The following is a 12530-nucleotide window of genomic DNA, read 5'->3' on the forward strand; positions in this document are numbered from 1 at the left end:
CTTTGACATGATTTGCAATGCTGCTTTTTACTACTGACCCTTATCCGCACCTAATGGTGCATAGAAAACTGAATTAAAATGATGAATTGTTATGTTAAGGCAAGATGATTAGTTTTGGACAACATATACCAACCCAGGAGAAAAGTAAATAAATATTAGAGAGAAAAACACTTTTATTTGTTTTGACCCCCCAGGGAATCGAACTTGAGACTTGGGAACTAAATACGCAAAATATAACACTATGGAGGCGGATTCTCGAGTTTTATACACATGGTTTTCTAACCTCGTCATCCGTTTTTTTAGAATCACGAAACGCGCATTCTTTTAAGATCCTCCAAGTAACGGGGTTTTATTGAAAAACTGATAACATAAATGACAATATTTCCTTTATGTATTTCATCGGTATTCCTTTAAGAGAGTGTTTTGAAGCTACAAAAATATCTTTAAAACGATAAAAGTAAAGAAATCAAAAAGGTATCTACAACACATAGTTTAAGGAGCTTCATATTATTACCAATAAATTATTTTATGTTGACGCGAAAGAATTTACAAAATATACTTATTACAAACTACTACATACAAATTTTTACGCTAATTTAAATTTCGCATCGGAAAAAACTTGTAACATAAAAGTATTTTTAACATACAAGTAAATTTTCCAGACGATAGGATAAACAACTTATATTACTTTCTAGACATAAGTTATATAATTTTACTATCACAATTATTAAAATAAATTCCACTGTGCAGCGTATCCACAAAGGAGAAAAATCTATTTCGAGAAAACTAATGGACGGAATGTTATACATCGTTTTCCAAAAATAAGAATAACTATTTTCAGATATATTTGGTGATTTTTCTAAAAAACGATGAGTAAACAGGCCGTTATGCATTGGTTTGATGATGTCAGCATTGCCATAGGTTTGGACACAAAAACAACTCAGTATGGAACTGAATGTGGCTGAAAGCAATATGTAATACGAAATATAGTCTACACATATATAATATACAATTATAATTTACTTTTATATACAAATATAAAAAAAAAAAACTAATTAGCATTAATAATATGTATTGTACAAGATAAATAAGATATCTATCGGTGAAATCTATTTATGTATGTATACACACATACACATACACACACACACACACACACATATATATATATATATATATATATATATATATATATATATATATATATATATATATATATATATATATATATATATATAAATATACATATATAAATATATATATATATATATATATACACATACGTGTAAACATACTAAATAGATTTAATTGATAGTCGGTACAAAATAATAGTGAAAAACGAAAACCATACATGGTAGTTATTGATATATTGTATAGAATGCAGTTTCACCAAAAATCGTCAGTGCAAAACTTAAATTTAACAACTTTTATTGATATTTCAACACAAATTATAGTACCATATGAATAATTCCTAAATGAAACACATTCAGCATTTTTGCAGGAAAAAATGGTCACATTATTTTTTTTTTAATTAACAACCTTAATTTCATGATTGCTTAAAGCATTGATGCACTTATTATACTCAAATTAAATTACCCCCTCCAAAAGAAATGATAACTCAAATTGCCAGTAATTATTATTATCATTATTTGAGAACATTTTTTACATTCGTGAAAAAAATAATAAGGCCTGCTCATTCTGAATTGAATTAACAGGAATTGAAATTTGCATATAATAATTATGTAATTGTATTCCCGTTTGTATTAAAGTTAGAATACGTAATATTCCAGACATTCCCTTTTCATCTTCGGTACTATATGGTAATAGCGTGCATCTTGTAGTTGCATGCAATCGCACGATTCTTGCACGTTTAAATTGATCATGCATCTGGAACCATCAAACAATGTGTGGTTCTTCAATACAATACTAGTCTACGATACGAACTTGGTCGGCGAACCAATCTGTAATGCGCTAAACGTCCAGAACTATGCGGCTATTGTGAAGTGGCGGTGCAATTGTTCGGCTTGCTTCACAATACCCCGGCGCTACGAGACATTAAGGGCACTTAAACTGTTTGGTGTTATATTCATATATGTATAAGATATATACATATGTTTCGGCGAAACTGGTCCATTATTGAACTAACTCGATCACCAAAGTTGTTCACGCTCGCCCTCGTTATGATGGATCTTCGAAAGATATTTTGAGACGTGCGATGATTAAATCAAATAATTTCATACACTCTTGCTATTTGTAAGACACTGCTTCATATGAATTATTCTTTAAAAATAAAGGTGCGTCTATTTAAATGAAAATGAAATCTTAAAAATTCTAAAGTTATTATTGTCCGATTGCATTGAAATTTTGACGCAATGTTGCGTGTTTTATATGACAGGGTTTTGTTCCTGTGAAATGTTAAATATATTTTTTTTAACAAATGGCAGAGCCTTCTATCGAATAAAACAGCCACAACCGTAATTCTAAACACAACTTATTGGTAACCGCAGTTACGTATTAATGTTAATTCATGTATTTTTTAAATATTTTCATTGCTTCACGAGCAACGTGAAGTTTAAAATATTTGAAGAGCGTTCATATTTTTTTATCCAATTATTCTAATTGAGCCACAGCGATGCATAGTCTAGTACAGCTAGTATTTATAAATAATAAAAAAAAACAACTTTAGTGTCGCACAGTCTGTGACACTAACCACGGGACCATAACTCCATATTTAGTTAATGCCATTAAACAAATGAGAAATGCCATTAAACAACAATATTTTTATTTTATTGATTATTTAAAGCTATATATATTAAAAAATATATATTTCAGTATGACAATTATGAAGTATGAAGTATGATTGATGTTTTGATACAATTTGATACTTTTGTAGCATGATCACTTAACCTAAAAGGAAAATTATGATAACTAAAACAAAAAAGTTCTTTAAAAAATTTCAATACTTTTCACGCATTACAAAATGAAATCCTATCTACGAAGATTGTTAAAAGTTTGTACTTCTTTTTCTGTCTAAATTCAAGTGCAATTTACTTAGAGGAGAAAATCACAAAGAATAATGAAATGAACTATTAGTTCGCTTGGATGTTGAAATTATTAAATTAAACGCTGAAGTTAATTTAGCATAAATACTGAAATGCACTAATGGGGTATTAATTGCGGTGTTCAGCGTATAGCTCGAATTGCAAAACAACGTGAATTAGGTAATTACACACTTAATCGCGTCGCAGTCGAGTGAACACGTATCTACCTGCTATTTATACATATGTTTATAGGGAATCATTTAATATTGAAATATATCACAGCTTTAATTATTTAACTCCAAAGGGTGGGTATTAACCCGTTGGACGCGTAAATCGACTCAAGTCGCCGGAATTTTTTCTCTTTCGGACGCGTGAATCGACTATAGTCTATGTCTTGTAAAAGATTTGTAAAATCTTGTCTATAGATTTAACAAGCCATGGGCTAAAGTAAAAAATAAAGGAATTTTATAGAATACTTTATTTTTGTGGAAAATTTACATTTTTCAAATCATCTTTTATTTTTTGCTTTATGCGTTTAAAGGGATAAAAACAAGTTTATTTCAATTGTAAAAGCATGTTAATGAAACATTAAAAAATATATATTTATTGATAGTAGTCTGCCTCCGTAGTGTAATGGTCAGCCTGCTCGGCTACAGTTCTGGTGGTCCCGGGTTCGATTCCCAGGGGGGGGGGGTCAAATAAATATAAGTAATTTTTTCACTCTTATATTTATTCGATATTACCCTGGACTGGTACCTGAAGCGGAGGGCTGATCACCTTTCCTTCATGTTTAAACGATCAAGATAACACTGCGTTTATATGACGCAGTTCCCTATGCACCATTGGGGTGCGGATAAGGGTTTATTATTTTTATTATTATTTATTGATTAAGCATTTAATTTTATGGAATAACATCTAGATTTAAATATAAAAATAAAAAAGTTGCACAATACCTTTTTTTGAGTCCATTAATTCAAACAAAACGATGTTCTCATCAACACGTGAAAATACAAAAAGTTTGTAGGTACTTCAATTTTTTTTAATTGAAGTATTCTACTAAATTTTTTACCTTAACCGAATACCAAAAAACAAAACATAGTTTTCTCAAAAGGGGAATTTATAATAGTCTTGTAAAATATAAACTGAAATTATCAGGATATCAATAATGCGACACTATTCTATACCAGTATACTGTGAAGGAATTAAATTTTGTTTAGCTTTCGTATAAACTAGAAGTTTAATGTTTCGGAATTTTACTTGGATCAATGCTCTTGCGGAATAATGAAAATTGTTTGACATTTACACGTGGAATCTATTCGAGAGATTTGTGAATGTTTATATAAAGTTGTATTTTAGTAAAGTTTTCTCTGATAAATTAATTTGGTTTTGACGTTGAAATTTAATCACATAATGAAAATGTTGAAAACAGATGTTTTTGTGAATGCAAAAGTTTCGCAAAGTATTTTAGTGATATTGTAATCAAAAACTTCCCAAATAAGTGTCACAATCAATAGAATTTTTAAAAAGTTTTTCATGTAATTTTTCTGACGATGAATCGTATTTCATTGTGATATATTTCAGAGAATAATATTTTAAATGATAAATAACGTAGATGAGAAACTTATAAAAACATTAAAGCACTGAACAAATTTACTGCTGTAAGAGGATCGTTAAAAAACTGTGACGACGCACCCTTTAGATCGATATGGATACATAAAATGTTTGTTTCAATACTATTTCTGAGTGTGTATATATTGAGATATTAAAAATGCTAAAAAAATTATATTTTGAGATATTATTTTCTTATTTGATTGTCGCTAAAGGGGATGGTATTTGGTTGATGGTTGAATATTTCAAACTAAGATCGATTCTTACCGATTAAATAAAAAAATACGAAAAGGATTTTTATCATGATGACGTCATGTTTTTTAAAGATTGTTTATCGCACATTTACATTCATATATAGAAACGTTTTTTTAACATAAAATCTTGTACTTGTTTGTACAACAAAAAAAATGAATATTTCAAACGATTGATCCTTCTGATGTTTTTCGTGTTGGTGTTTTCTATAGTAATTTGCATACATTACTGTGATTGTATACAATTCTAAGTTCACTTGACATTGGCGTTTTTAATGCACGCGCCGTGGCGAAGTTGGGTAGGCGCACGACTGCGAAACTGGCGTCGGGGGTTCGATTCCCGCCAATTGCAAAATGAATTCAAGAAATATTAATTTCCAATTGGTCTGTGTGTTTGAGATGTAATTTTCACATTAACCATCCCTTTCCTTACTATCCTATCTGCAGACAAGCCTCTTAAAAGCATGGGCTTTTCAGGTTATTCCTTTAAAATAATAACAACAACAACAAAATCTACCTTTTACTCCCCCACCATTTCCTTTGCTAAAAAGCATTATAACCTTTGTCAATAAAATTGGTATTTTATTAATTAAGAAGAATATGGAAGACCTTCTTTATAAGAGTTGAGCGAGTTACAGAATTTGTATAAAAAAAAAATTGTGAATAAAAATAACCGGTCAAAAATAAAATTCATAATTATTGGATGTGATATTTTCAGGCGTTTTATAGTATGTTAAATAATTGACGAAGAGTCTTACGTATATTTTTACTACTAAAAAACTTACTAATTTCAATCAAAGATATAAGCAAAGGAGTAGCATGTGTAAGATTTTTTAAATATAAAAAATATCGAAGCAAAAATATAACTTCCAAAATTTCAATAATGTGTTAACAATAAAAGTTATTTTAAATGGATTTGACCAGTTTCTGCACAAAAAAAATTAAATTTCATACTATTTAAGGTTTCAAACAATGCTTCGAATTGATATTCTACGGACTTGTGAAACATTCTTTTCTTTGTAAAATATTCATTTATACTTCGTCTGGTATTTCCAATAAAAACAGGAAAAAATACTACAATATTCTCGGCAACTCGGTCCCATGAATAATAAAATACCGCTAACTTTATACCAATATTCCCTGACGAAAGGTTTACGATAAGTTTTAGAAATCCGATAACCAAGAGGAAAACATTATTTAGAAGGTGTTTGAGATTCAATGACCAAACCGGAGTCCAAATTGCCAAAATAAAAGACGATTTTTCTTCAGACTGGGTTCTGACATATCGTCTGAGAGAAAAGTAATATTAATGAAATAAATAAGCAATACCGTACTCGTCATCAATAAAAAGTAGTAATTTTAACGGTATTGACATTTATATGTTTGCGTTTTATTTTTTGAATACTTGATTTTAAACATTATTTTTTATTTCCAACATATACCTACATAATATTCCAGGTTTCGGACTTAACATGCGATTGAAAGAGATCCTGCTTAACGAAAAGCTTTTTTCATCTCACAACAGATGTCTCTAGTGAAGTTCTAGTAATTCACGCACAATATTTCGAAATTGGATCATGTATATAGAGCTTCCAAGATTTGAGTAGTGTGGTTGTCGTATATGTAAGTAAAGTAGAATTCAATCCAATAACCGTATTTAATTTTAGATATACATATTACTCAACAATTTAATTATTTTTGACACTGTTGGCAAAAGATATAATGGTATGTACTCCAAGACGTAATAATAGCAATTATTGTTAGTATATAAGGGCATTTAGTAAATATATTTAGTCAGTGTTTAATAATGTCTTAATAAGACAAAACGCGTCACATTTCATATATGTAAATAAAAGAAGAATTCAATCCAATAACCGTGTTTAATTTTGGATATATTACCCAAAAATTAACATATTTTAGACACTGTTGGCAATATATAATAAACGTTATTATCTCGATATCTTTACTACTCATGTAAGTAAGAATTCCCCGCTGTTTTAGATTAGCAATCAGTGCAGTTAATCCTTGAACGTCTGCTTTGACACGCCAATTACCTTCCAGCTCTCACCAACCAGAGAACACAGCTGCAGTTGCTAGGCGTCTCACCTACTCCGGAGAGTGAGCTTAATTTAAAGGGGTTTGTCGAAGGCTTTCACGGCTCCATAATTCCACAGTAACACACACTTCCTCATAGATCTATTTCGCCCGTGACATTTGACAATTAGCTCAAAGGACAACTGTTAGTCAAATTCAGTGTTAAATTTTGATAAACGCTAAACTATAGAGGAAATAAGAGTTGTCATAGGTAAATTTAACATCAATCTTAGGATCAGAATTGCACGATGCAAGATCTTGGCGCGCTTCTACATATATGGTGTAGAAAAATAGACTCACACAAGGTACTACAAGGAAGAAATAAGTATTTGAAATGTGGTGCTATGGAAGAATACTCAAAATATCATGGGTTGAGGAAGTTTGAAATGATGTTTAAAGGGTGAACTCTCAAATATGCGAGGTCAGTACGTAACTAACTGCGCGAGAAGCCACAAGTATTGTTTGCACGCATAAAAAAAAATATTTTGGAATTTGGCGAATAAATATATTTTTACCATTTTTTACCTCCTTTTTCTTCAATAAAACTATTTTTCTCAAATCTGATATTTATTTCGAAGAAAAACTTAATTTTACAAAACAAAACGGTGTTTCAAGCAAAAAATGCAATGACGTTATTAGTTTACGTTTTACTTGGTAAATACCACTATTTCTTAAATTCTATTGTGACACATATTTGGATGCATTCCGAATCGTTTTCAAACACCGTATGTAAAACAATAACAGATTAAAAGAAATGGTGGAATTTACCAAATTAAATTAAAATTAAAAATAAATGTGAATATTTAAAAATAAAATGTATTGAAACATTGTAAAGAGCATTTAAGTATACATTAAGAGCTGTGAAATTTTTCAAGTTATCATGTTTTCCAAGTTACCGAAACGAAAACTAGTTTTAAAAATAGGTAACTAAATAAGTGGCAAACAAAATGTTTCATATCTGTTTCAATTCTGTTTGAAGTTGCCAAATACTTGGTCGGGCAATACAAAGATGCTCACTTATTTCACTCGCTATGGACTAACAACACACGGCCCTGGGGGATGCTGGTGTGTTCAAATGGCGGAAAATGAGCAAAACCTGTAATACTTGGATGCAGTGAGCATCGCAGTATTTTGGAACATTCCCAAAATATATAATAACAAGAGTTCGAGCGAAACAGTTAGGGAACGTTTTAAAAATACCAGGTTTTAAAATAGAAAAACTAAAGAATATACAAGAAAATTGAAATGGAAGTTGATTATGATAAAACTTTAAAAAGTAGAACTGGAACAATTTATTTATTATTCTTATTTTTAAGCACATTTAATTTTTTCAAATTATTTTTCTTAACGATTTTTAACAATATTTGTGTAAAATTATTTTTCATAAAGTTTATAGTTACAAAAGAGGTAATCTCGTTTATTCTTTTTTTCTAAATTTAACAAAACAATTATGTAATTAAATCTGTGATTCAATTTAAACTAGCATTTTAAAGAAAAAATCTCTTTGAATTTAGATTTTTTCAAAATATTTTTGTAACCGATAAAAAACTTTTTTTTAATACCTTGCTAGAATTTAAAGCTTTTGACTATTTTGTAGCCTTTTTTAACTATAAATAATATATTTTTAAATTATCTTATTTATTTTTAAAAAGGCGATTTTTGAGACTCTTGTTTAAAAAAAATCCAGTAGAATCATAAAAATTTTTTTGGTATAAGAAAATGAGATGCTGTTTAGTCAATTTTACTTAAAATTTATGAATTAATAATGTGATGTACATACCTGCAAACATTTTTATTTTCACATTTAATAAATCTGCAAACGTTTCCACTATCATTTTGATATTCACAGGCACTAATGTTTTCAATGTTTTCTTATGTTAACATTAGTATAAATGAATACGATTAGCACAAAACAAATTATTCGATAACGCGTTAACTAACTAACAAGAAAATAAACGTCTGCCTGGTCCATAAATGTCTCCGGCCCAAGCGATTTTCGGGCTTATAAAAACCGATTCATTATCAGACACCCAAAGTTTACGACCCTCTATAATCCATTCACCAGCTGCCAGCACTTGGACAGCATCCAAACTTATCTCAAATTGATCTATTAAACTAAGTGAGGCCAATATTTTGATGGTGTGTAGATAAATGCCAGAATTGACAATGCTGCGGCCATCTTGACGTGGAGAATGGACGTGTAATTTGGACGAGATGATGTGGAGGGGGACGATGAACCGAGATGATTTATTACACCGGCTGGAATCATTTCTTCGAATGGCATTCATATCTGAACAATCGATTTATATACCGGAGTTTTTATCATTATAATGATATTATATGGGTCCAGTTCGCAGTATATAGCCAGAATTTGGATTCGCAAAAAAACACGTATTTACTAAACCAAGTTATTTTCGGATTAAGACTTAATATTCACTAAGCATACCCTTTTTATATTTAACTGGTATAAATAAATGAAATAAAAGAAATCTTAAGCAAAGTTTTTTGTGTAAAAAAATGCATAATTTTGGGAGATCGTGTAAGTGTGTAGTGAACTTAAGAGTTATAAATTTATGAACTTAAGAGTTTTAATTTTTTTTTATTAAAAATTTGTATACTTTAGAAAAAAGGGTAAAAACAATAAAAAATTAAGTAAGTACTAGATTACACGTATAACATTCAACACTCTACCTTTGATGAAAACCACACTACTCAAATTTTAGGAATCATACCAATGAATGTAAGATTCTCCTCGAATCATTTTACATACTAGGAAACACCTAGATACGTAATTTTCAAACAAATGCGATATTATATTATTTGTGTTTTGTTTGTATTAAATTATAAATATAATATCATACTTATAATATATAAAAACTACTAAGTCAATCCATATAATCGTAATATGAGTTATTTAAATGGTTACAAACTTTATAAAATAAAACAAATTTGTTTTAACCACTTTTTATTGGTACACTTTATCCAACCGGTTTGAGGAAGAACCTTGTCATCATCAGGGTTTATAAAATACTGAAAAACTCATAGCTAGGTTAAAGTTAATTACCATTCCCTTACGATACCAAAAACTTCCACGTACTCCGTACACCATATGAAATATGATTTTTAAAAAACGGGAAAAAACTCTTAAATGTTGCTTTTCATTGAACATTGCGCAGCAAATACGTCTACTCCAGATGACAACTTGTTACGAATGGAGTTGCCCAAAAACAGTATGAAGCAGTATGGTTCCAAACTTCTTAGAATTAAAATTCCATTATAATAATGTTTAATTTAAGGAAAAATGAAATATTTAGTCAAGTCAGCGCATTTCAATTGTGTTTTTCAATTTTCACCATTTGCCTATAAAATTCAGTGAATGATACGCTTTACATAAAAAGCAAGTTTGAAATCAACGAAGCTGAATAAGTTTATTTCAACAAGGGTGTCTAATTTTCGTCAATGTATAGTACATGCAAATTGGTGATGGTATTGTTCACATTTGTGAGTCAATAAAAGAATATTGTCCCTGCAAAATGGAGGGATGCATACAGATCGTTGCGAATGCAGTCAATTTTATAGATTTTCCGTTTATGGCAGAAATGTAGCGATAAAATGCATCGAGAATCGCAATAATATGCACGATTTTATAAAAGTATATTATATTATGCATTAAGTATTTCGTTTATGAGCAAACTTACCGGAGTTATGTAAAAATATTTACTATTTGCAAATCTAATGGTGCAAGTACATTACAATATTATTTTTGTAAAAAAACCTTAATTTTTCTAATTAAGGTGAATAATTAAGTCGTTAATATTGATTATACTTAAAATAGGACTTTAAAAATAGATATTCGGAGTATTTTTAAATATTGTAAATAAAACTGGTATGATAAATAAGAAAGATAAAAAAATTAAAATCATATTTTCAGGCGTCTCATAGTATATACTGATAAAGTTTTTGGATCAAATTTTACATACATTTCATGAAGTTTTTTGATAATAATAAAAAAAAATTAAAAATAACAAAAATGTGAACTCAAAACATACAAAAAACATTAATATTTAAAAACGATCTTTAAAAATTTTGATAAAAAACTACTTGTTTAATGCCGCTTAATTATTTTAATTTCAATTTACGCGACTAGTTTCAAAAACTACATATCTTTTCATCTACAAGTGTTTAATTTAAAAAAAAATCAACATGTCATTCTGCAAAGCAAATGCAGAATTAAAAAATAAAATATCTTAAATTAATACTTTATTATTGCAAGTAATCCTAGATTGCCCATTTAAAATTTCATATATGTAAAATTCGTATGTACATCCAAAATGAAAACAAATGAATTGTTTAATATATAAAATAGTCAACAGGAGATTGTGATTGCTTGTGATTGATCATAGGATAATAAAAATCCATATTGTTACAACGATTTAAAAAAAAATTAAAATCCGTAAAAATATTTACGATGGTAAATTTTGATTTTGAAAATATTAATATTTTGCAAAGCATGTTGAAATCAGGCGAAGAAATATCTTCGTGAATGTTTGTGTACCATGTTAAATAAATGAAAGCAATATGGGTTGTAGTAAATTTTTCTTCATGTACTACTCTGTATGCATACTGCGTTGTAAAATTGTGGACATGAAATATTGAAAATGTAATATAGAATTTACTATCTGGCATACATGCATAACGTGTCGTGTGACAGAGTTTTATATATTTAAATAACATGTTATGGAGATATACATTGATGAACCTTCAGTGTGGTATGTCGAAAACCGTCTGCATAAATACATATATGAAATATCTTGATTCCACAAGAATCAGAATATAATTTTAATAAAAGAAAATCGAAATCTCAACATTGATGAAGAAGAATGTGGAAATCTGGGCATTTACAAATCTTACGACGTCATAGGCTTGGTGAAGTGATCACTTCTATGTTTTTTGACATCTCAACAAAGATGAAGAAGAATATGGAAGTCTGGGCATCATAAGCTGGTTTAAGTTATCACTATACACACGTGTAACATTCAACAATGATTGACCACCACACTATTAATTTTTTGGAACTTCTGGATATATTGATGAAATTCGTGACAAAGTACATGTGAGTTCTCAACAGCTATCTATGTTGGAATAGGGAAAGCTTTTATTAAGACTCTTTCTATTTTTATGCAAGGTCCAAATATTGGATTAAATTCACATAGCCCCGCCTGAAAACATGATTTAATTTTTTATGTAGCTTATAATTCAACCAGTTATTTTATTTATAACATTTTGAGTGTATTTAAATACTTGTTTACAAATCGGAGGTAATCTTGATTTGTGAAAAAATATTAGTAGTATGTCTGGGAGTTTTTAAAAAATATTTTCTTACAAATGTTTTTCTTCAAAATCTTATTCGGAATTTTGGATTTCCGGGGTTCTACTTAAATGAATTATTACATTATCAATAACAAAACAAAAACCCTGCCATTTTCCAAATAAAATCTTTATAAAAACTCATAAATCAATGTTTAAATCAATGTAT

This window comes from Brachycentrus maculatus, unplaced genomic scaffold (genome assembly GCF_059751285.1).
Source record: "Brachycentrus maculatus isolate JH-2025_06_01 unplaced genomic scaffold, ASM5975128v1 h1tg000165l, whole genome shotgun sequence".
In the NCBI taxonomy this organism is placed as follows: domain Eukaryota; kingdom Metazoa; phylum Arthropoda; class Insecta; order Trichoptera; family Brachycentridae; genus Brachycentrus; species Brachycentrus maculatus.